Source organism: Camelus ferus, chromosome 6 (assembly GCF_009834535.1).
Source record: "Camelus ferus isolate YT-003-E chromosome 6, BCGSAC_Cfer_1.0, whole genome shotgun sequence".
NCBI classification, from domain to species: domain Eukaryota; kingdom Metazoa; phylum Chordata; class Mammalia; order Artiodactyla; family Camelidae; genus Camelus; species Camelus ferus.
Genome location: NC_045701.1, coordinates 72,649,283 through 72,672,283, shown reverse-complemented (window position 1 = coordinate 72,672,283; position 23,001 = coordinate 72,649,283). Strand labels below are relative to the sequence as shown.

The 23,001-nt window shown below is 43.8% G+C and overlaps 2 protein-coding genes across 2 annotated transcripts in view; both read right to left on the bottom strand.

The window, feature by feature from the left end:
• The window catches only part of NRXN3 (neurexin 3), a 1,622,198-nt gene extending 1,620,155 nt beyond the window's left edge, over positions 1 to 2,043 (bottom strand). The window contains exon 1 of the mRNA XM_032482446.1: positions 1,981 to 2,043. The gene's annotated coding sequence lies outside the window, so the exon portion shown is untranslated. The remainder of the gene's footprint in view (positions 1 to 1,980) is intronic.
• The window catches only part of ADCK1 (aarF domain containing kinase 1), a 136,557-nt gene continuing 114,596 nt past the window's right edge, over positions 1,041 to 23,001 (bottom strand). Inside the window, exons 13-14 of the transcript XR_004320871.1 lie at positions 6,232 to 6,329; positions 1,041 to 2,303 (exon numbers count right to left, since the gene is read on the bottom strand). The gene's annotated coding sequence lies outside the window, so the exon portion shown is untranslated. The remainder of the gene's footprint in view (positions 2,304 to 6,231; positions 6,330 to 23,001) is intronic.

Below are 23,001 nucleotides of genomic sequence, written 5' to 3'. Positions count from 1 at the left end.
CCTTTGGGGGACTGCTCTCATCTCACTTACCCTACCCCCACACGGCCCCCTGAGTTTGAGACTCCTGCTCTCGGCTTCTTAAAATACACAGATGGAAGTTACTAGGATGGATAATGTGCCAGCCACATGTTCATCTGGCAGGCTTTATACCTGCTATTACACCCACTTAAAGATGAGGGACCTCATCTCAGAGAGACTAACTGTGCCTAACTCAGTGTTGGAAGGGCGGGGATTCAGAGCCCAGGTCATCTAATTCCTAATTCAACATCCACCACTCACCTTTGTGCAAGAACCTGAACTCAGAAGCAGCTTGGGGCGCACTCACAATGTTGGGAGTGGGGTGGGGAAGGGTGCAAAAGGCCTGAGGGCTCTGCCCACCCTTCCTGACTCCCTGGACCTGATGGGCCAAGGAAGATGTGACTTTCAAGGAGTGATGCCAGATAAAATCCAGGACGCCAGTTAAATTTGAATTTCAGGTAAATTTCAGATAAATAACCAGCTTTTTTTTTTTTTTTTTTAGTATGGCCTATGTATTATTTGGGACATACTTATATTTTTAAAATTCATTGACTTTTAGATAATGAATTACTTTACTATAAGGATATATAGGTATGTTCCAAATAATGCGTGAGATATATTTATACTAAAAAAATTGTTCATTTATCTGAAATTTAAATTTAACTGGATGTCCTGTGCTTTGTTGGGTAAATGCAGCAACCCTAAAAAGTCATAGTGGCCTCTGTCTGCCCAGTTGGAAGGAAGCCAGAGAGGGAAAAAGAGGAGAAGGCACCCCTCAACCCAGGGCTGTGAGGAGCTCTGGCTTCATCACCACCACTATCAGAAGTTAGAACTTTCTTTGTCTTCTCTACACTTATTTTACCAGCCAGTATGGATTTTATTTCATATTGTGGGCTAGTGTTGCCGCCTCCAAAGGTCTCCATCCAGCCCTGCTGCAGCTTCATTCTGGCGGTCAACAGGAAGCTGACCCAAGGTGTCAGAAACAGGGACTGGTCGCCAACTGACTCAGTATTTATTGTGGGTTTGTTTTGTTTTGATGCTAAATGCATCACCGGCCGGAGCCCAGGGCAGAGCACCACTCTCTGGGCCAGCTGCGACCTTGCCTGGGATGCTGTGCCCAATGACCGTGGGTGATCTGGGCTCACTCTCCAGCCCTTGCCCGCCGGTCTACGAGCCGCCGCGCTCATGCCCTGGCTGAGCTGGCACCTGCCCTCCCGGCCGCAATGATCCGCAATGATCCGCGACTGGCGGCCAGACTGAGGAGGGGGTCAGGGCAGCAGTTGGAGTGCGCCTGGCTGGGGGCACCTCCCCCATCCCTGATCCCCAGTAGGGGCAGCGCTGTGCCCCCCTCAGGCACGTGCCCAGGTGAGAAGGGCTTAGCAAGGGAACGGCAGGGACACACACACACACACACACATGCACGCGCGCGGCTCTGTGCTTGGGCCCAGCCACCCCTTCTGCCAGTCTGCCCCCCTCCCCCAGTTAATGATCAGGCCCCAGGCTGTGCCAGCTGTTCTGGGTGGAAGGCGGTAGCCAGTGGAAGCAGGGAGACGTGCCAATCTCCAGTTATCGCCCTTTGCACCATTCCCCAACTACTAAAATCCCAGGCCACTGGCAAACAAGAAAGCAGATTTCTCACCAGAGGTGGGGCTGCCTTGACTTCCTACAAAGAGGCTGGGAATTGTGGCCAAGAGATGGGACAGCTGGAAGCTCAGCAGGGAGCTTGGGAGGGATGTGCAGGCAGAGAGAGGCTGCCCCACCCCTAAACTGTCAGGTTGCTTTTACTTTCAAATTTCTATCACCTCCATCCCCACCTTCACCCTCCCTGTCCAGCGACCATTCAGCTAACCTTGTTTGGTTTTCTGCTTTGCATTTCTCACTGCCTGATGTTATATATTTGTTTGTTGTCTCTCCCTCACCTGGCCCCATTCACTGCTATACACTCAGAATCTACAACAGTACCTGACACGCAGAGACTCTTCACAAGTGTGATGGATGCTGTGACGGCAACTGCCTCAGCTGAAGAGAGCTGCCTGGGCCAAGTCCCATAGGCCCTTTCCAGGTTGGCCCACATCCTTGGATGGATGGAGGTCCAGCATCCAGGCCCCAGGACAACCTTGAAGGGCAGGTCTAGGCCTGGAGTGCCCTGTTGGGTTGGCTGAGGCTGTGTGGTTCTCCCTTTGCCCACTCCTGCATCTGTTCTCTCCTTTCCAGTGGTACTGGTGCAAGGACACTCCTTCACAGCATGTTTGATAGACTCAGCCTCAGTGTCCACCCCTGGGAAGCTAGAACACAGCAGCACATATTGGTGGAATGAAAGAGGAGAGAGAGGGGAAAAAGAAAGAGTTTTGACTCTACACCATTGATCACCTTCCATGTCCCCAAAATACCTCAATCCTGCCTACTTCTCTCCCCATCCAATGCCATCACCATAATTAAAGCCACCATCCTCCCTTGTTTTAGAGTCCCATATTCCCTCTGCAGCAGACACGGTGTTGCCCACCCCAGACCCTCTGGCTTCGGCTGCAGCTGTGGTGGAGGGTTGTAGAGGAGCCAGCAGCTTCCCACGTCACGTGGCTCGTCTGCTTTCTCTAAGAGCTTCCTCCAACAGCCCAGGATCTTGCTCAGCCCAGAACAGGGCAGCCCTACAAGAATCACAGATAAATACCCATCCCCATCCCTCCGGAGAACAATGCTGAGGCCCATTCCACAAGATTCCTCAGAGGTCCCCAAAGGGATTCAGCCCTTCCCCCCATTCATTAACCCATCCTTTATTTTTCTGACTTTTCTCTTTTCTTCTCAGTTTCCCTAGTCCCTCACTTGTACTTTCCAAGTAAAACTAGTGGCACCTAAATCCTTATCTCAGTGTCTGCTTTTGGTGGAATCCACACCAGATGAGCCTCCTAACTGGCTCCTGGATTCCTACTCTTGCTGATTTGAGCTTCTGAAAGACAGCAGTGCAGAGAACTGGCCTTTCAGCTGCCTCTAGGCCACCAGGACTCTGATATGGGACTCAGTCTAGACTCTGTGTTGAGGGGCTATCACCTGAGGCATTGTGATACTAACCAAAGTCAAAAATCCTTGCCCTCCTGGAGCTGACATGCCCCCTCCTCCCCCAGCCCCTTCTCCTCCTCACACATTTGCTTGCTTCTCCTGCCTTACTCCTACTCACCACTGAAGCCTCAGCTCAAAGGCCCCACCCACAAAGTGATCTTACCTGCCCTGCTCCCTTCCCATCCACTTTCTCCCCAGTAACTGCCCTCAGAGAGCCTGTTCCTTTCTCAATACACCTGTCACCAGACTGGTGTCCTCCACCGTCATGCTCACTCCACAAGCACATGACTATGCCTTCTTCACCATCACTGTAGCCGCTGCCCTTGGCCCTGTGCCCACAATCTAGTGAATGAATAAATGAGTGAATGACCTAATGGCACCATTGTCACGAGTGCAAGGGTAAGAAGGGGAAATGAGAAACTCATCCTCTTGCATGGACTGGGAGAGATAGACGAAAAGAAAAGTGTCAGAGTCACCAGTACTGGTGACCCAGATGACCACAAATTTGGGGGTCCTAGACCATCAAGTGGCAGCAGGAATGTCCTTGGGACCCAGAGACGGTGGCAGGGTGGAGAAATAGCAAGATGCAGAAAGGCCAGGCCACCAAAACCAAACCATTTCTTCCTCTTTCATGATCTTCCCAGCCACAGAATGTCAGCAGTGGAAGGTATCCCAGAGACCATCTATTCTCTGGTTTCATAGGTGAGAAACCAAGACCCAGAGAGGCACCTCAGCCAAATAAAGATCCTAGGATTAGTGACAAGCCTCCAAACACAGAGCTCATTGCTCTTGCTTGTTAAAATCTGAGCTTCAATCTGGCCGGGTCCAGGGTGTAGACACAGCTTCCCATGCCATCGCCCTCAACCATGTGCATCTCATTGTCCTGGGAGAGACAGCTTCCAAGTATCAGCAAGCAGGGATTTGTAGGATGGTTAAACCCCTCCCTCTGTAGCCTGGCATTCTCACATTCCTGTCTCTCACCAAAGGACTGCTCTGGGAAGAACACCCAGACTCTCGCTCTCTAGAACTCGGGCTTTGGATTCCAACAGCCTCTCTCAGAGTTGAACTCTTGCCTTATTCCTGCACATTCAGGATTCAAAGAAGCTCAGTATCCACAGGATGCTCTGTGCATCCCAGATATCACTCAGACAGTCCAGGCATGTCTCCCTGATTGACACTGAACTAGGTTCTGCCCACTCATTCTGGTTTTTGTCCTAGTGACAAGCTGAATGGTAGACTGTGAATGACAACTGTCCCAACCAAAGTCTTTTTACACCGCCTTCAGTTTATTAGAAGAATGAGCAAACATACAGAAATAAATAATAGCTCACATTTACTGAAGGCTTACTATGTGCCAACAGCTATGTTAAGCACTATATTGGTCTTACTTAATACAACAGTCCTCTAGGGTAGAAATTTTTATTATCAACCTGTTCACTATGAAAAAACTGAGACTCAGTGAGGTCACGTGACTTGCCCAAGGCCACACAGCTAATAAGTGATAACCAGAATTCAAGCCCAGTGCATCTGATCTCAAGTTCTCCACTTCCTCCCTCCACCAAACCACTCATTATTTCCAGAGAGCAGGGGTCCCAGACACAAAAAGGAGGGCCAAGTGCAAGCCAAGCACCATCTCTTCAGAAGATGGCCTCCTCGAGCCGAGCAGTTATCAGAGGACAATTAGGCCTGATGATACACAGGTCAGGAGAAATGGTGACTACTGCCACATGTAACACAGAATCACCACCCTCAGATGACCTAATGCTTGTCTCTGAGCCTTGTTCTTGGGCCCAAAGCAAAATTGTGAGGCTTGGGAGCACTCAGCACCCCTTCTCTACCCCATGCCCTTTCTAGCAGCCCTACCCCACGTCCCCAACCACACACACAGACATACACACACACACAAACACACACACACACACACAAGCAACTTCATATCACACCAGGCCAGACTCCATCGTTACGTAGAGAAGTAGATAGGGAGTTAGTGATATGTTATCCTTCAAGAGCACTTACAGGTCTAAAGTGGATGTAGAAGAAGGCAGTACTTAAACAAAGGAATAGTTGGTTGTGTACCTTAGAGTGTCTCAGTCAGTTGTAAGGTAATTTGTTACTATTAACAGTGAGACTACTACAATTTGTGAGCTAGCTACTTTTTGGAAAACTAAAGTCAATATCTCCCCTAAAACAACATCACAGTCCCCTGAATTTGAAATGTATTCTTAAGTGGAGGAGAGAGGATGGCGTGACAGCTAATTCACTGGTAACTGTGTAACTCACAGCCCAGTTTGAACACGGCACAATCTAACTGAATAATTAGGATCCCTGTATTCTTAGTAGCTGTGGCATTTAGAAAATATTACAGCACTTCACTTTCTCCCAGCCAATTTTTTTAAGACTGTATCAAAACCTGAGTACCCAGGGGAGTATATTCCCTGGCATGGGAGGAGTCCCTGTAAGGAATCCGCAGGCACGGGGGTGGGCGGGGTGGGGCAGTGCCTGAGACAAGAGGAGGCCCTGGCAGCTCGGAAAGCAAGCCCTGTCTTCCTTCAGCAAGGTGTCCGAACCCTGCCTCGTCCATGGACTCTTCCTCCACCAGGGTGACAGAGCTCTCCTGTCCCACACCAGGGCCAGGTGGACCACCTGTCTTAGTCTGCTTGGCTGCCATACAAAATACCATAGACTGTGGCTTAAACAACAGAATTTTATTTGTCACCATTCTAGAGGCATGGAAAATCCCAGATCAAGGTGCCAGCAGACTGGCTTCCTGAGGGGAGCTCACTTCCTGCCTTGCAGCCAGCCGCCTTCTTGCTGTGTCTTCACATGGTCTTTCTCCCGTGTGTGCAAGCTTTCTCTTCTTATAAAGGCCACCAATTCCATCACGAGGGCTCTACCCTCATGACCTAATCTAACTCTAATTACCCCTCAGAGGTCCCATCTCCAAATACCATCACATTGTGGGTTGGGGCTTCAACGTATGAATTTGAGGGAGACACAAACATTGAGTCCAAAATACCAGTGATAGGAATGCTCAGTCTAAGAGACTGGTCTTCAGATGACTGATGCAAAAACTGAATCATTCATTCATTCATTCATCAAACTGATATTTATTAGAACTTACTATGGACCAGGCATGTACTGATTCTTATTAGTACTTACTATATCCAGTGCTCTGTGTTGGGGTTCCAGTGTTGATTCAAGTAAGTCTAGCTCCTGCCTTCAAAATATTACAATCTTCAAGACATGACAACCAGGGTCTGTGGGGAAGAGAGCACCAGATGTCAGCATAGGTATCCACAGAGTTCATTCATTCATTCAACAAACATTTAATGAGTTTGACTGTGGTCAAGGACACAGGGAGAAATCAGGCACAGTCACTGTCCTTACAGGGCTCACAGTCCAGGAGGTATAGGCAGATTGCAAATACAATGTAGTAAGCTCTACAGAGTTGAGCCGTGATATATGAGCATGTAACATGTGTGTGTATGATTACACAGCAAAAAGAGAAAGAAAATGATCAGAGAAATAGCACAGTAGTTCATCCACCATTCCTCCCACTAAGCACTGAGCCAGAATCAGCACAAGATGGTAAAGAGAATCTATCAGACCTTCAGTTTGTTCCACTCCCCATTACCTTTCTTGGTGTGATCATTGCCTGTCCCATTGACATCCATTTATTATTACAAACATACATTTTTTAATTCACTCAATGTCCCTAAACTCAAGTCAACTACTTCATCTGGTCATCAGCCAAAGAGATGGGATCATTTTCACCACTGGCTGGGCTGAACTTCTTAAGGACTCTGATATACTTTGTGGATGGGTTGACCAGATAGTTTATCATCCAAACCAGGACACCACTGACAGAGAAAGTGAGATGATGTTGATAATTACACCAGAACAAGAGGCATAAACTGGGACTGTCCTGCAAGCCAAGCATATGGCATCTCTATGGGTGACTTAAGGGATTTTTTTTAATCTGAAAAGAGTTTTTTGGGAGGTGGGGTGGTGGTGATTAGGTTTCTTTCTTTCTTTTTTATGGAGGTACTGGGGGATTAGGTATAGGAGGACCTCCTGCATACTACGGATGCACTCTACCACTGAGCTATACCCTCCCTCACTGAAAAGAGGTTTTTTATTTAACAAATAATATATTTTATACAAGTATTAATTATAAGAATGTTTTCTAGTTTTTATCTTAATTTTATTTTTTAATAGATTAAACATTCACAATTATTCAAAAGGAACACAGTAAAAAGTCTCCCTCCCACTCTGTCCTCAGACACTCAGTTGCCCTCAGAGGCAACCAATGGCGTGTATATATATATACAATTTAACACAAATTATAGCACCGTATTCACACTGCTCTGCACTTACTTTTTTCTCTTAACAATATAACTTACAGATAATTCCATATCAACATGACAAGCTTCCTCCTAATATCCAATGCTTACTATTTTGCTGTATGGATGTACATAATTTATTTAAGTAGTCTCCATTGATGAGCATAAAGATTGTTTCTCATCTTTTGCTGCAATGAATGACCTTAACCATACATCATCTTGCAAATGTGCCAGTATATCTATGGGACAAATTCCTGGAAGTGGAACTGCTGAGTCAAAGGGCATAGCAGTTAAGATTCTATTTGGTTGTTCATAACAGAAAAGTCAGTAGAACAGTCACTTAAATAATATAGATATATTTCTCCTCTAAATAAAAGGACTCTGGAGGTGGACCATCCAGAGCTGCCATGGCTTCTTTTTGTTTTGTTTGTTTGTTTGTTTGTTTTAATGGAGATACTGGGGATTAAACCCAGGACCTCATACATGTTAACACACACTGAGCTATACCCTCCCTACTGTGGGCTAAGTGTCATAAGATACCAGGATTGTATCTTTTTTGCTCTGCCATCGTCTGTCTAAAGCTTATACAATTGTGGAGGCCTTCTTTTAAGTAAAAAAATACAAAATTGCAAATAATTATTTAGAATGAGGGTGGAAATCATAATATATTAGAGATTTTTTAAAGCTAAAATAACACAAATATCACTACAACCAGGAAAAATATTATAATTATTCAACTTTCCAACATATCTGTATAATAGTTTATTCCCTCCTTTTGGGGGGCTACATGATCTTTGATCACTTTTCCATAAGACAAGACTTTGTAATATCTTATGGAGAATAAATAAAAAGATAATTGAATTTTCCTTTCAGCATGCTTCATTAAAATTTATTTTTATTCTTGATAGCTGATATGCATAAAATATATGAGACATACTGTTAGTAGTACTGCTGGTTTTGCCTTACAAATGTAAGAATTCTGATAAACTATGATTCATAATGCACATCAAAAAATATTTGGTGCGTTTATAAATATGTAAGCTAAGTTACTGAGAATGTTCTTGCTAGGAGAGAGCTTCCATTTTATTAGGCATCAGTGAGCCACAAATTCTCCATTTACAATTTTATACAAGTGGTAAGTGGAAGAATATTATCCTGACTTTGTACATTTTAACCTTTTTTTCTCCTCCACTACTGAAATCCTCTGGTGTTGAGACACATTCACGTTGTGATCTGACCTCTGCCCTGCACCATGGTAGCATAAAGCCTGGGGAGCTGACACGGTGAGCAGTAGGGGTCTTCATGGAAGCCATTCCTACAACAGGATGGACTTGCAAGTGACTGCAAACCACAGAAGCAGATCCTGTTAGACACTAACTAACTGCATCCCCAGTTCAACTTCCTCTTAGCTGGATCTCCAAAATTCCCATGGCCATACTGACACCATCCAACAGAAGGGAAAGTGTGACACAAGGAAAATCAGAGTCGAAATAGACAGCAATCTGAACTATTTGCAGTTGAAATATATTACTTCTGAAAAGATAGTTACAAAAGCATATGAGCCTGTGAGCACATCTCTAGGGCACTCCTGGAGCCTTGGAAGATGCTTGTGGAAAGAAAGGGCCTGGAGGCTTAGGCTCCATTACCTGCAGGGTAATCTGTTCCTGGCCAGTAGGGTTTTAGGTTCAGCCTGGTCAATCACACACCCATGATTTGGAAGGAGGAAGGGAGGCAGAAGCCCCTCCTCCTTTGAGAGCGGCAGGTACTTAAGCGCCAGTTTCACTAGATAGGAGTTTTTGTGCTCTATACTCTGTGGTCCGTTAGGCTCTATACTCTGTGGTCCATCCCCCACTTTGGGTCCACAGGCTGTGTAGGGCAGCTACGTGGGTCCAACAGCAGCTCTTCCCTGTTTGTTGTTTGTCTGTTTCATTGTAATTTTAATTCTAATTCCAAACAAGCAAGAAAAGAATATAATAAATGTCCATGTACCACCACCTAGTTTCAACCATCATTAATATTTTGCCATTTTTTGTCTCATAACTGAATCATTTCTTAGTAAATTTAAAACATCATGTGTAATAACCTATAGTGAAAAAGAATATATATGTATAACTTGAATCACTATGCTGTACTCTAGAAACTAACACAACATTGTAAATCAGCTATACTTCAATTAAAAAAAAAAACCATGACACTTAACCCTTAAATATTTCTACATATATCTCCAATGAGTAGGGATATTTTTCCAATTAACAATGCCAATATTATATGTAAGAAAAATAGCAATAATTCTCTAATATCACCTAACACTCCCTTCATATTCACATTTCTATAATTGTCCTAAAAATATATTTTATACCTGTTTCTCTGAAACCAGGATCCAGTAAGTTTCATGCAGTAAATTTGTTTATTATGGCTCTTAAGTCTTGTCTTATCTAGGACAATTTCCCCTCATGACATTGACTCTTTGAAGAGATCAGGCCAGCTGTCATGTAGAATGTCCCACATTCTAAATATGTCTATTTCTTTATACTGTCATTTAATTATCCCTAGTATTTCCTGGGAAATGAGGTGGATCTAAAGTTTGGGTTTTTAAAAGCCATATTTATCGAGGTATAATTTATCTACAGTAAATAGCACCTTTTTTACTTTATAGTTCTACGAGTTTTGACAAATGCAAACAGTCATGTAATCTAAAAGCTTGGTTTGATTCAGATTTAACATGATTGGCCAAACACTTTAAAGGGATGCTTTGAACTTCCTGTTAAACTTCATACTACATCTGCAGGCACATAATGTCTAGTTGTTCCACAGTTAATGATACTGATTTTGAACACTTCTGTACCTCTATGTCCATTAGCAAAAGTTAATGGAAAACCACAGTAATATAAGCAGAACCACCAAGAGAGCCTGAAGGAAGGAAGGTTTGGGTCGCTACACCAGATAGAGGACCCTGAACTGCTGAAGGCTGGCTGAGGACAAAAGGAACAAGGGCTAGAAGGCAGAAGGAGGAAGTTACAATAATCAACAGAGGCTGGTTGCAAAAATGTAGTAAATATGCACATATTCTTCCTTGCTTTATTAGGTATTTTCTTTTTCTTTCTTTCTCCTAATATTTTATACGAGGAGTGTTAGTAGCAGCTAATCTTATAATTTAGTCTTTAGAATAGCAAATGGGATGGGGACTGAACTAGAAGGGAGATGGACACAATGCCTGATGGGACTCTGGGTCTTTCTCTAGAGGGAGAGGGTGGCTACATTATTTTATGTAACCATGCTTTCCGTTAGATGGAAGCATTTTGTCCCTATTGATGCTGCTGGGAATTTAGATATGGACAAAAGGGTAAATGTGGATGCTGAGAAGCCACAGGGCTAGGCAGTATTAGACAGATACTGTCTACTAGCATTTGGTACCCCTTTCTATTCCCTTCCATACTCTCCCATAGGAGATAGGATATAGCTCATAGGAGCCAGAAACTTGGGAACTACATCTCCCAGACTTCCTTCATAACTGGGATATAAATACAGTTAGTTTTTACCAGTGAGATGAGCTCACATGAGATGAGCTCACATGAGATGCGAAAGACTGAAGGGGGAGGAAGCCATCTTTAACCTGATTCTGATGGCAGTTGGCACATCATCTTTGGCCACTGAGTTTTTGTAGTAGCCAGTCAATCAGTGGCTTCAGAGCCACAAGACAGCTATGACTTCCCAGTGTCTGAGTGGCAGCAACAGCTTTTCAGACCTCTTGATCACAGCTTGGGGCAGTATGATCAAAAAAGAAAGAGAAAGTGGCATAATCCTATAATTCTAACTTTTGCTCTTGCAGTCCTGCCAGTGGTTTTTTTTTTACCATCACCTAAGTCCCTACATTAAACCCCTTTCTGCTTGAAATATCTAACATGGTTTCTGATTCCCTGAACTGAACTCTGATGTACTCTTCCAGAGTTTGTCCCAATTTGCATTCCCATCGGCAAAGCTGGAGAGTGCCTGTTTCCCTCGTACCCTAAGCAACACTGTATTATTAAGCTTTTAATATTAGTCCTTTGACTAACCTGATAGGTGAAAAAGGTATCTTAGTGTAGTTTTAGTCTGCATTTCACTTTTTATAAATGAGGGGGAACATCTTCTCATATGTTCAGAAATTATGTGGACTTCTTTTTCTATGCTTGTGCCACTGGCTTCCTATACCACAAGCTGCAGCCACAAGGCTTGGACCCCAGGCAACTTGTCATGCTAGGACACCAAAGACCTCCACATTGCCAAGTCCAATAATCAGTCTTTAATTATTTTATTCATACTACTAGCAACATTTAACAGAAATGGCCAGGGCTCTTCTTTGAGACATTGTTCTTGACTTCTAGAGCCCATCTCTCCTAGTTTTCCTTTTGTATGTTCCATCTCATCTCCCCACCTCCATAGCATTGGGCTGCCTCAGCCCCCAGCCCTCAGACCTTCTCCACTGACACCCATTCACATGTGATCTCATCTACTCTTAGCTTTCAACCGTTTCTACAAAAACCTGGCAGTCCTTCTTGACTCCTCTATTTCATCACCCTCTCAACTAAGCCTCAACAACCTATCAGCTCTACTTTAAAAATTCATGCAGAACATCATGTCTACCACCCCGTCATGGTCCCTGGCTTACTGGAGTGGCCTCCAGATGACCTCCCTGCTTCCACTCTTGCTCCCTACAATCTACTCACAGCATGCCTGCCAGAATGATTCCATTAATACATAAGTCATATTAACTCACTCCAATCAAAACACTCCACTGGATTCCCATATTACTCCAAGTAACATCCAGCTCTTCCAATAGTCTTCAAAGCCCCTTTGGATCTGCCAGTATTTCTCCAATCTTATCTCTACTACTTTCCTTCCATATGCTCTGCTCCAGCCACACAGGCCTCCTTGTACCGCAAACACACCTAACATATCCAGCCTCAGGGATTTTGCATTCGCTATTCCCTCAGCCTGGAATAATCTCCTAGGTAGCCAAGCTGCTGGCTCCCTTTCCTCCCTGGTGTTCAAATGTCATCTCATCAAGGAGGCCTTTCTTATTTTAACTAGTAACTTTTACCCTTTCTCCAGAACTCCCATCTCCTTATCCTGCTTTCTTATTGCAGCACCTATGATTTGAGATATTTTCTACTACCACCCCCACTAGCACTATAAACTCCATGAGGACATGGACTTGAAGCTGTTTTAATTGTTGCTAAATCCCTAGCACCTAGAACAGTGTTTGGCACATAATAGGCACTCAGTAAATATCTATATGAATAAATGAATGAATGAAGCTAATATAAGACCTGTGGGACTTTCATGTAAATGGGATCAGGAGATGCAAATTTGGGGAGCAATGGGAGTGGGTGAAATTAACTTGAAGGAAAGAGGTAAAGCTGTGGATGGAAAATACTAAGTCATATGCCTTGTTAAGAGTTAAATGTCTAGTCAACTATATTTCAATTTTTTAAAAGTTAAGTGTCTAAACAGAAGATGAAGAGTTTAGTGAGAGAAAGATGAAACGCTGTAAGGAAGGTGAGGGTTAACAGTAATAGCCAACATATAAAACACATCAGGCACCTTCTATGCATTCATTTACAACAACCCTAGAGTTCAATACTATTACTATTTCTAATTTACAGGCAACTAAATGAGCACAGAGGGTTTGAGACTTGGCCAGGGTCACTGGGCAAAGCTGCAGTTAGAAGCTGGGCTCTAGCCTTCAAGTTTTTCCTACTTCACTGTGACTGCCTTGATAAGAGCTGATGAGGACTGCACCAAGGTTGTGGAGGGTGCTGTCTCCAGTCCCCATCTCTGTGCTCACCAAGAAATATGGGAAGAGCCCATCTGGAGTGAAGAAAAGTGGCCTTCCATGGGGGCTGAAATGCGTTACCGAAAGAGCTCTGGCTAGAGGACCGGGAGGCATGGGTTCTCATCCTGGCTTTGCCGCTAACTCTCAGGAACTGGATTAGTTACTACCCACTCTGACCATCCCCTTCCCCACTCTGCAAAGAGGGAGACAACTCATATAATCTCACAAGTTCCTTCCAGTTAGGAAATTCCACAGTCCATAAACAAGCACCAGCTCCATTAACAAGGAAGATTAGCACATAACAGAGACGCACCTTTCCTGTAACACTGGGTACAAGATGTTAGGGGAAAATTAACAAATAATTGGTGCCAGGTAGACAGACTTTTTCTGATGGAATCAAAACCACTAAGAAGGTTGCTGGGAATTACCACTTGGAAAAGGGGAGTTACAGAGAGGACTGGACAACTGAAGTGTTGTCCCTATATGTTGGCACTGCACACCTTGGAGGTGTGTTTATAAACAGAGTTCTTCCTTTTGTTATTATAATGATGAGCAAAAATGGAAACTCTGCAATATGTCAAGGGAGAGGCTGGGAATAAAATTTAATGCCTGACAACCTGGAATGTAGAAGCCACAACCCTAAAAAGGAGGAGTTTTTAATGCATATACATAAATCTATAAATAACCTGATGTTTGTGTTGATTTCTACACACACCTGCCCACATACTGTGCTTATATGTGCATGCCTGGACACACATTTACATGTGCACATCTCAGAGTCCATAGGTATCTATATATACTCACAGGAGTGGCCAGATATATATTTATATATTAGAGCCTGGCTCTTTAAAATGGGGGATAATGACACTGAAAATTATTCTAAGCTTTTCAAAGACATAAATGACCAAACTGCCTCCTGACTCCTGAATAACATTACCCAGAAAGAACTTAATAACATGTTATTATCGCTTCTCCTCACTGACAGGATTTCAGGGCTGAAACAACAAACAAGAAGTGCGTTCGTAATCACCAGCACAGTCACCTCTGCCGAGCTGTGACCACTGCTAATTCCAGGTAAGCACTGTGGGGTGGAAGAAAGCCTGGGGCTGGTAATGTGACTTGCTGTTTGGTAATTGTCACCAGTTCAGTTGGACTGTCACCATCTGAGAGGGGGCTACAGGATGTTCATGAAACCAACAGAGAATCCCATAGCTGAAGGCCAGAGGAGAGAGAATGTGTTATGGAACCAAAACAGAATTTCTCAGTTCAACTGACATAATGTAGGTGAAATTCCCTGTAAACTGTAAAGTGCTTCACAAATGTGACTGTGAATGGGAAGGGCTGTGATTAATGGGTCTTGTTTAAGTTATCAAGGCTGCCATGTACAGTTGTACAGGCTGTGCATTGCTCAACTTCTGAGAACTTTATTCGTCTATATGAATGTTGTCCCATGAATTGTGCATTGCAGCAGCCCTGTCGGTGGAAGTGGGGCTAAGTTGGCTAATGAAGACTAGAATGGGGTCTGATGTTCCCCCTCGGACAATGCTTGAGCCCCAGTGACGAACCATCCAGAGAGGAGGTCAACAATTCTAACAGCAACTTGTCAATGATTTGGGAAATGTGCTGCAGGGTAATTAAAAGGCAATTACAAATAAGATCCTTGCGGGCAGGAGCCATGCCTTATTTACTTAGTCTCCTGAGTCTTACAATATGTTTGGTATATGACAAATGTTCAGAAAATGTTTCTTGAATATAAGAATGGATGGATATTGAATGAATGAATGATGGAGACTCATCAGGGTCAGCTCCTGGGGAGAAGTGGTTTCAGTGATTGCCAAGGGTTTGTTTAGGTCAGCAGGTAAAACTGCAACCTCTGCCCCATGTCTCCTCTTCCACGAATCAGGTTATGACAAGCCTTTAGTGAAGGGCCATGGGCATGTCATGGGTTCAGCAAGGGTTTGTTCAAAATTTATGACCTGCCTCATCCAATACTGGGAGCTATGGGTCTGTGTAGTGGTAATGGCAGTGAGGTCAGCAAACAAGGCATAGTCATAATCCCTGCCACCAAGGATCTTACAGTTTAGATGGTTTAGTCAGATATAAGGTCACAGACAAGTGAAATAATGCTGTCTGGTGGTATGAGCTCAAATACCCATGCCTATAAAAGATGGTAAGTATTATAGGAGTCCAGGCCAGATGGCACAAATTTTTGCTCTGCCACTTGCTGTATGCTCATGAGAAATTTACTTACCTATTCTGAGCCTCCCTTTTCCAGTCTGTACGACTGAAGTAATCATGACTACCATGCAAGGCCCTTAAACAGATTAAAACAGATAATGTAATTAAAATGCATAGCATAGGGGGAGGTGCCAAGATGGCAGAGTAGAGACACTCACAGCTCACCCTCTCCCACGAATACACCAAGAATTACATCTACAAACCCACTGAATAGCACAGAACACCTACTGAACTCTGGCAAAGTTCAGTCTTTCACTTTGAAATACAGAAGGAGTCTCACAAAATCCAGTAAGAGAGAAAAAGAAAAAATCGGTGCGGGACCAGTCCTGAAGGGAGGGAGTGGCAAAGGAAGAAAAGTACCTTCACGCTGGGATGCCCTCTTTCTAGCTGAGAGGTCAGCAGGGGACAGAAGTGGAGCTTCTGAGGCCCAGAGGAGACAGTGGCAGCCACTTGGCAGACAGAACTAGGTAAACTGGCATGGAGGGTCCCTGCAATCTCCAGCCCTAGATACAAGCCAGCAGGGATGAGCCGGGACTGGCTTCTGGTGATCAGTAGGAGCCTGGGGAGAGGGCTGGGGCCCACTGCACAGAGGCAGCCTCAGGGGACTGGCAGACGGTGTGAGCTTAGGCTGGGGGTGTGTGTGGAACAGAATTGCCTGGGACCCCCATAAAAAAGCACCACTGTTAGTTTGTGTGTGGGGGGTGTACACAGCCACACCATAGCCACTTTCTCCACTTGGCTCCATTGTTGGTGTGTTCTGGTGAGAAGAGAGGCGGGGCTTGGGCTGCTGCACAGAGGAAGGGCTGAAAGCTGAATCCATACCCAGCAGCCCTGAAGCCTCACAGGCAGGACTGATATTTGCTTACAGCCCCAGGCAGAGAGGGTGGATTTGCTCTCTCTGGACCCTTTGTGGACCCGCGCCTCTGGGATGAACAGGCAGTGAGCAGAGTTCTGACTCATGATGGGGGCGAGTACAGGTATGTACAATAGGCCTGCGTACCTGACCATACGTGGAGGCAGGGCTCGGGTCTTTGCAGACCCTGCAGCACACCACAGATTCAGGTGTGTGACTACAGGCTCACTACAGCAGGTCCTAGCGCCTGACACTGGCAGGTCTGCACTGGTGGTTCCTGGGGCCCAGAACCTGGGGGACACCAGAGTGGGTGGCCAACATTCCCACTGCTAAGGCGGGGACAAAGGCAGCATCATCAAAGAGTACTTTCCAAGCCCACACAACAAGTGGCAGGCAACACCACAGAGGGCACTCCCCAGTGGACATCTCCAGCCTGCTCTTCTTCCCAGCTGAAGCACTCCAACCCTGCCTACTACACACCACAGCTCAGAAACGGATCTAGAAGCCTCTATTCCTGTAACAGGGGAGCAGACCCGGCCCCTGTCAAGGTTGTGACAACCATGGAACAAAAAAGGAGGCCCTGCTCAACAACAATCAGGGTAGGCTCTGAACACTACAGCACCAACCACACCCTCAATCAAAGGAATTACAGCCAACACAGACGGAGGAAAGACGTGGCAAACATCCATACTAAGAACAGCCCTCATAACAAAACTATTAGATGCAACAGTCTACACAGGAACACTCCACTTTAAATAAAACAAGCAAACCAAAAAACAGCCCTTCAAGACCACAGTACATCACTGGTACTCCTAAATCCATAGAGCCAGAGAAATATAAGTAAAATGAAGAAGCAGGGGAACCACTCCCAATTAAAAGAACAAGAAAAGTCTCCTGAAAGAATGAACAATGAGATAGACCACGACAGTCTACTAGATCATGATTTCAAAAAGAGGGTGGTGAAAGCCCTGAAGGAAATAAGAAAGACTATAAATAGGGACAGAGAATACTATAAAAAGGAAATAGAAACTATAAAAAGAAGCTAATTAAAAACAGAAAACTCAATGGCTTAGATAATAGCCAAGCTAAAGGCAGTCAAAAGCAGACTAGATAATACAGAGAAATGGATAAGTGACTTAGAAGACATGATAACAGAAGCCACCCAATCAGAACAGCAGACAGAAAAGCAAGTAAAAACAAATGAAAATAATATAAAGGGACTGTGGGATAATATAAAGCATGCCAACCTATGCATAATAGGGGCCCCAGAAGGAGAAGAAAGAGAAAAGGGGATTGAAAAGGTATTTGATGAAATAATGACTGAAAACTTTCAAAACCTAAAGAAGGAAACAGATATTTAAGTATAGGAAGCACAGAGGGTCTCAAAGAAGAAGAACCCAAGCAGACCTATACCAAGACATACTATAATTAAGATGGCCAAAGTTAAAGATAAAGAAGTGATTCTAAAGGCAGCAAGAGAAAAACAAAGAGTTAGTTGTAAGGGAACCCCCAAAAGGCTTTCAGCTGATTTCTCTACACAAACACTGCTGACCAGAAGGGAGTGGTAAGATATATTCAAAGTCCTGAATGAGAAAAAGCTGTAACCTAGGATACTCTATCTGTCAACACTATCCTTTAGAGTAGAAGGAGAGATAAAGAATTTCACAGACAAGTAAAAACTAGAAGAATTCAGCAATACTAAACCTATCCTAAAAGAAATATTGAAAGGTCTACTCTAAATAGAAAAGAAGCAAAATAATAATAAATAAATAAATAAATAAATAAATAAATAAATAAATAAATAAATAAATAAATAAACAAACAAACAAACAAACAAACAGAAAAGAAGCAGGAAGCTATAGAAATGAGAAAACCATAATTGAAATGCAATAACTACAATGAATTATAAGAGAATAAACACAAAGATATAAAAAAAAGACATCAAAATCATAAAAGGTGGGAGAGGGGAGCAAGAATATATAGATTTCTCTCTCTCTTTTTTTCTTTTTCTTTTTTTTTTCCTTTCTTCTTTTTTTCCCCCCTTCATTCTTTTTAGGATGTGTTTGAGCCTACCTGACTACCAGTCTAAAGCAAACAGATATAGTAAGAGGTTAAAATACTTGAAAAACAGGGTAGCCACAAATCAAAAGCATACAATAGAGTCACAAAAACCAAACAGAAAGCAAGCTAATACAAGAGAAAATTTTCAAATCAGAAAAATACTGTATGATATCACTTACACGTGGAATCTAAAAAAAAAAAAAAAAGACAAAGGAACTTATTTACAAAACAGAAACAACTCACAGACATAGAAAACAAACTTACGGTTACGGCGGGGTAGTAGGGGAAAGGGAGTAGGAAGGGATAAACTGGGAGTTCGACATTTACAGATACTAATATATATAACATAGATAAACAACAAGTATACTGTATAACACAGGGAACTATATTCAATGTCTTGTAGTAACTTATGGTGAAAAAGAATATGAAAATAAATGCATGTATGTTCATGTATGACCGAAGCATTATGCTGTACACCAGAAATTGACACAATGTTGTAAACTGACTATACCTCAATAAAAATACATAAAATAAGTAAATATAAATAAATGCATTGCATAGTGCCTGGCAAATGGTAGAAATTTCCAGAATGTTGGCTCTTGTATAAGGACTTTTCAATCACAAGTGACAGAATCCCAGCTGATTGCTTTGTTAAGCAAAACAAAAAAGGGGGGGGGGATTTATTGGTGTGTATGCATAACCCAAAAGTGCAGCAGTAAGTAGGCTTCAGGCAGAGTGGAATCCAGCAGCTCAATCCATGTCACTAGGGCTCTACTTGTATTTCCATTTCTTATACAATCTTTCTCTACAGCTTTTCTAGGATAAGAATAGCTGCCAACAGCCAGAGTTCAGCTTAACCTCAGAAAAAAGAGCTTCTCTCCAAAATTGGGAAGAGGAACATCTTAGGGAGCACTCTGATTGGTCCAGCACAGCTCATACAACCATCTCTTATCCAATGGCTGTGGCCAGAATGAGATGGTCTGATTGGCGAGGCCTGAGTTGTATTCCCACTCCTGAGCTTGTTGGTTGGGGAGGTGTGTTGGGGGGTGGGGAGGAGGATATTTAGATGTATACAAATCTTGTGGAATGACTTTCTGAGAGGAAAAGGGATGCCTATTTCTTCTATATACTCTGAAGAAATTTAAAAAAAAAAAAACAGCTGCAAGTGTCTAAAAAAATTGGAGGGCTCATATTTCTAGATGGAAGCAAAACATATATTTCTATTGGATTAATATGCAAACACTATGCATAAGTGTGTAAATTCCCTCAGCTGCCAGACACACAAATGATACCCGCCAGCAGGGATAAGCGAGCTGAAACTTTGCGACCCCTGGTGAGCAGACCCAGTGCTACAGCTATTCTTTGCAAAGCAGGAAGCAAGAAAGTCCACTTGGGTGGGGTCAGGAGAGGTTGGGGGAGGTCAGAAGCTGAGTTTTGTTTTGAGGGTAGACAGTGGTGTGGTAAGAGGAGGGAGGCAGTGACAAGCTTGGTCTAGCAGACCTCCCAGTCCTCTATGCCTCAGAGCCCCTTCTTCAGGGGCCAGGAAGATGCTCGTGTCAGTGCCTATTCCAGACATGCACGGGCAGGGACGTCCTGGAGCCCAAGGAGGAGCCCAGGGTGATGCCGAGCAGCTCGCGATCAGAGCAGCACAGAGGGTCCCAGCGGGAACAGCCTCAGCCGTGACCGCTGGGAGGGTCCCGGCCAGGTGCCTGCACAGCCTCTGCACAGGCTAGCCAGCCTTTCTGAGACGCTGCGAAGCCGCTTCCGTAATGTTCTGTTCCATTTCTTGTCTTGGAAAAAAAAAAGGGAGGTGGGGGATACTGTTTACTTGACATCCTGTAACTGTGGCCTTGAGTAACCAAGCATTTAATGTCAGAGAGCAGGAGGGAGGAAAAGGGAGAGAGCGGGAGACAGAGAGAGAGAGAAAAATAAAGCAAAGGCATAAAATTTGCCATCACCATCGTCATTTTAAATCATTTGTCATGTGTTTGTTTGTCAGTGCATATTCTTCTAAATTCAATTTAGGACAGGAGTTAGAGGAGGCCCCAGAGTCAGAGCACCAGTTCATATCCCAGCCTCCTGTAAAATGTAATCACTGTGTGAATTAGACAGAATAAGGGATGTTGAAGTACTGAAGAGCACCCAACATATAGAAACAATCATCCTCATTGGCTTTATGGTATCTTAGTCAGGGATTGCCTTCAAAAAGGTCCCCACCTTCTTGGAGTTTGTATCAACTCAAATATAGAAGCCCATTTTGGAGTTTCTACTTGTAATGATATCTGCTGGGCTGAAAAGGACACTTGGAAAACACATTCTGTGATTGGCTGACTTAGAAGAGGGCCCCCAAGATTCCCACACCCCACACACTCAACTCTATTCATTTTGGATAATCCCCTCCCTTTAAATGTGGGTGAGATTGCATATGATGGGATGTCACTCCATCATTCAGTTATGTTACTAGGCAACAGTGGAAGGATTTTGCAGCTCAATATTTTAACTCCTTGAGATGGAGTTAACTAAAATGGAGATTATCCTGGGTGGGCCTGGCTTAATCAGGCAATCCATTAAAAGAGGTCCTTCCTGAGGTTAGAGAGCTACTCTCCTGCTTGAAGAAGCAAACAGCCATGTTGTGAACTGCCTATGGAGAGGGGCAGCCATTGAGAGCCAAGGGCCTCCATCCTACAACCACAAAGAACTGAACTCTGCCAACAACCTAAATGAACTTGGTACAGGATCTCAAGCCTCAGGAAAGAACACAGCCAGGCTGTCTGGGTTCAGCCTTGATTGCAGCCTTGTGAGACCCTAGGCAGAGGACACAGCTAAGTTGTGGGACTCTTGACCTACAGGAAGTGTGAAAGAAATGTGTGCTATTTGAAGTGACTTAAGTCTGTGGTATTTGTTACACAGCAATAGAAAACTAATACATACTCTATATCTGCTTAAAGCCTTGTTGAATTCTGTTTTAAAATGGGGTGTGCCTGAGTGTGTGTGCGTGTGTTTGAGAGAGTGGGGTGGGGAAGAAAGAGGGAGAGAATAATTTAAAGCATGGCCCCATTATTTTTGGATTATGATTAAAATACAGACTATCATTCGTTCATCAAATATTCACCTAGCACCTACTTACTATATGTAAGTCAACAGACAAGGAACTCAATCAGGATCAGAAACCGAAACTGGAAAACTGCTACTGCTGCTTCCTAAGGTAAGTAAAGGAAAAATGTTTAATGTTGAAATACGTCTCCTTAAACCACTCTTACCAGAGCCTACGCTTGTCAAGGATGAGTTTCTTTGAAATAGTGAATAAATAACAATAATAGTAATAGTAGTAGTGATGATAATAATAGCTAATGTTATTAAGTGTTTAGTATGTGCCACTTTACATGCCTCTTCCCATTCAATCGTCATCATAACACTAAGAGGTAGTAAGTGGTATCTTTATTATGTTTACGTTATAGAGGAAGAGACAGAGGAATAGAAGGTAAATGACTTGCTCATGGACTCACACAGCTGGCAGAAGGCAGAGCCAGAATTAACCCAGCTCTGTCTGGCAGATTCCATGCAAACAAGCTTTTGATGATCACCTACTATCCTGTGGGATCTTAAATGGTCCTTTTTGCTTCTTATCCCCTTCTCCACCCATCTTTCAGAGGACATCTCTCCCTTCTGTTTTTTTTTTCTGAGACAATGGTTGGCTGCTCTTGTCGGTCTCCACAAATTTCCTCCAGAACCAGAAGAAAACTTATAGCTACACGAAAACCACACCCTCAGCATAGCTAGAAGACAGAGAATGCCTAAACTTAAAAATCACTGTAAGTAAAAGAAGAAAAAAAATCCCAGTGAGCAATCTTTCACATTCCTGCTTCACTGCTGCGACGCCCTGCTGTGAGCTGCTGTGAGCTCAGCAGACCTACAGGCACATCTTCCGGGGGAGAAAAAGGGCCAAAGGAAGGGAGAGGCATCCTTTGGCAGTGGGGTGGTCCTGCAAGCCAAAGAGAACTTAAAAAACCAGACTTAGCTCATTATACATTCTTTAGCAAATGGAAGCCCCGGTATCTTGTGGCAGATGCAGATTTCGGCACTCCTCAGTGAGGGTATCCTCCCCCTCCCCATTTCCCCGTTCACTGCCGTTTTCCCCACCCCCATCATCAAGCAGCTACCAGAAGTCTCTGCTTATTGCCTGGGAAAGGAGGAAACTGCAAAACGGAGGCGGGGGAGTCTCTGATTGGCTTTTGATTCAAAAACCTAGCTATTTGGATTTTCCTTTAGGGAATGGAATAGACGCAAAACTTAAGCAAAGGATTTGGGAGGAAACATTAGGAATAAGATTTCCCCCTCCCCCTGCACCCTCCACCACTTCCCCCAATCCAACCCCAACTAAAAAATACTTTTTTCCAAGCCGGTAGGAAGGGAGATAGTCAGGGAAAATTGATGAAAGCTGAAACATCACTGGGTCCCAGAGGAGGAGTCCTACATCCTATTTTAGGTCTCAGGAGTCCCAGATGGGTGTGCGGTCAGAGTACACCTGCAAGCATTTCCTAGGTAGATCTGACTCTGGACTGGAGGCAAGAGCCCAGAAAAGAAATAGTCTCATAGTGTCTCTAGTTTTATGGTCTCAG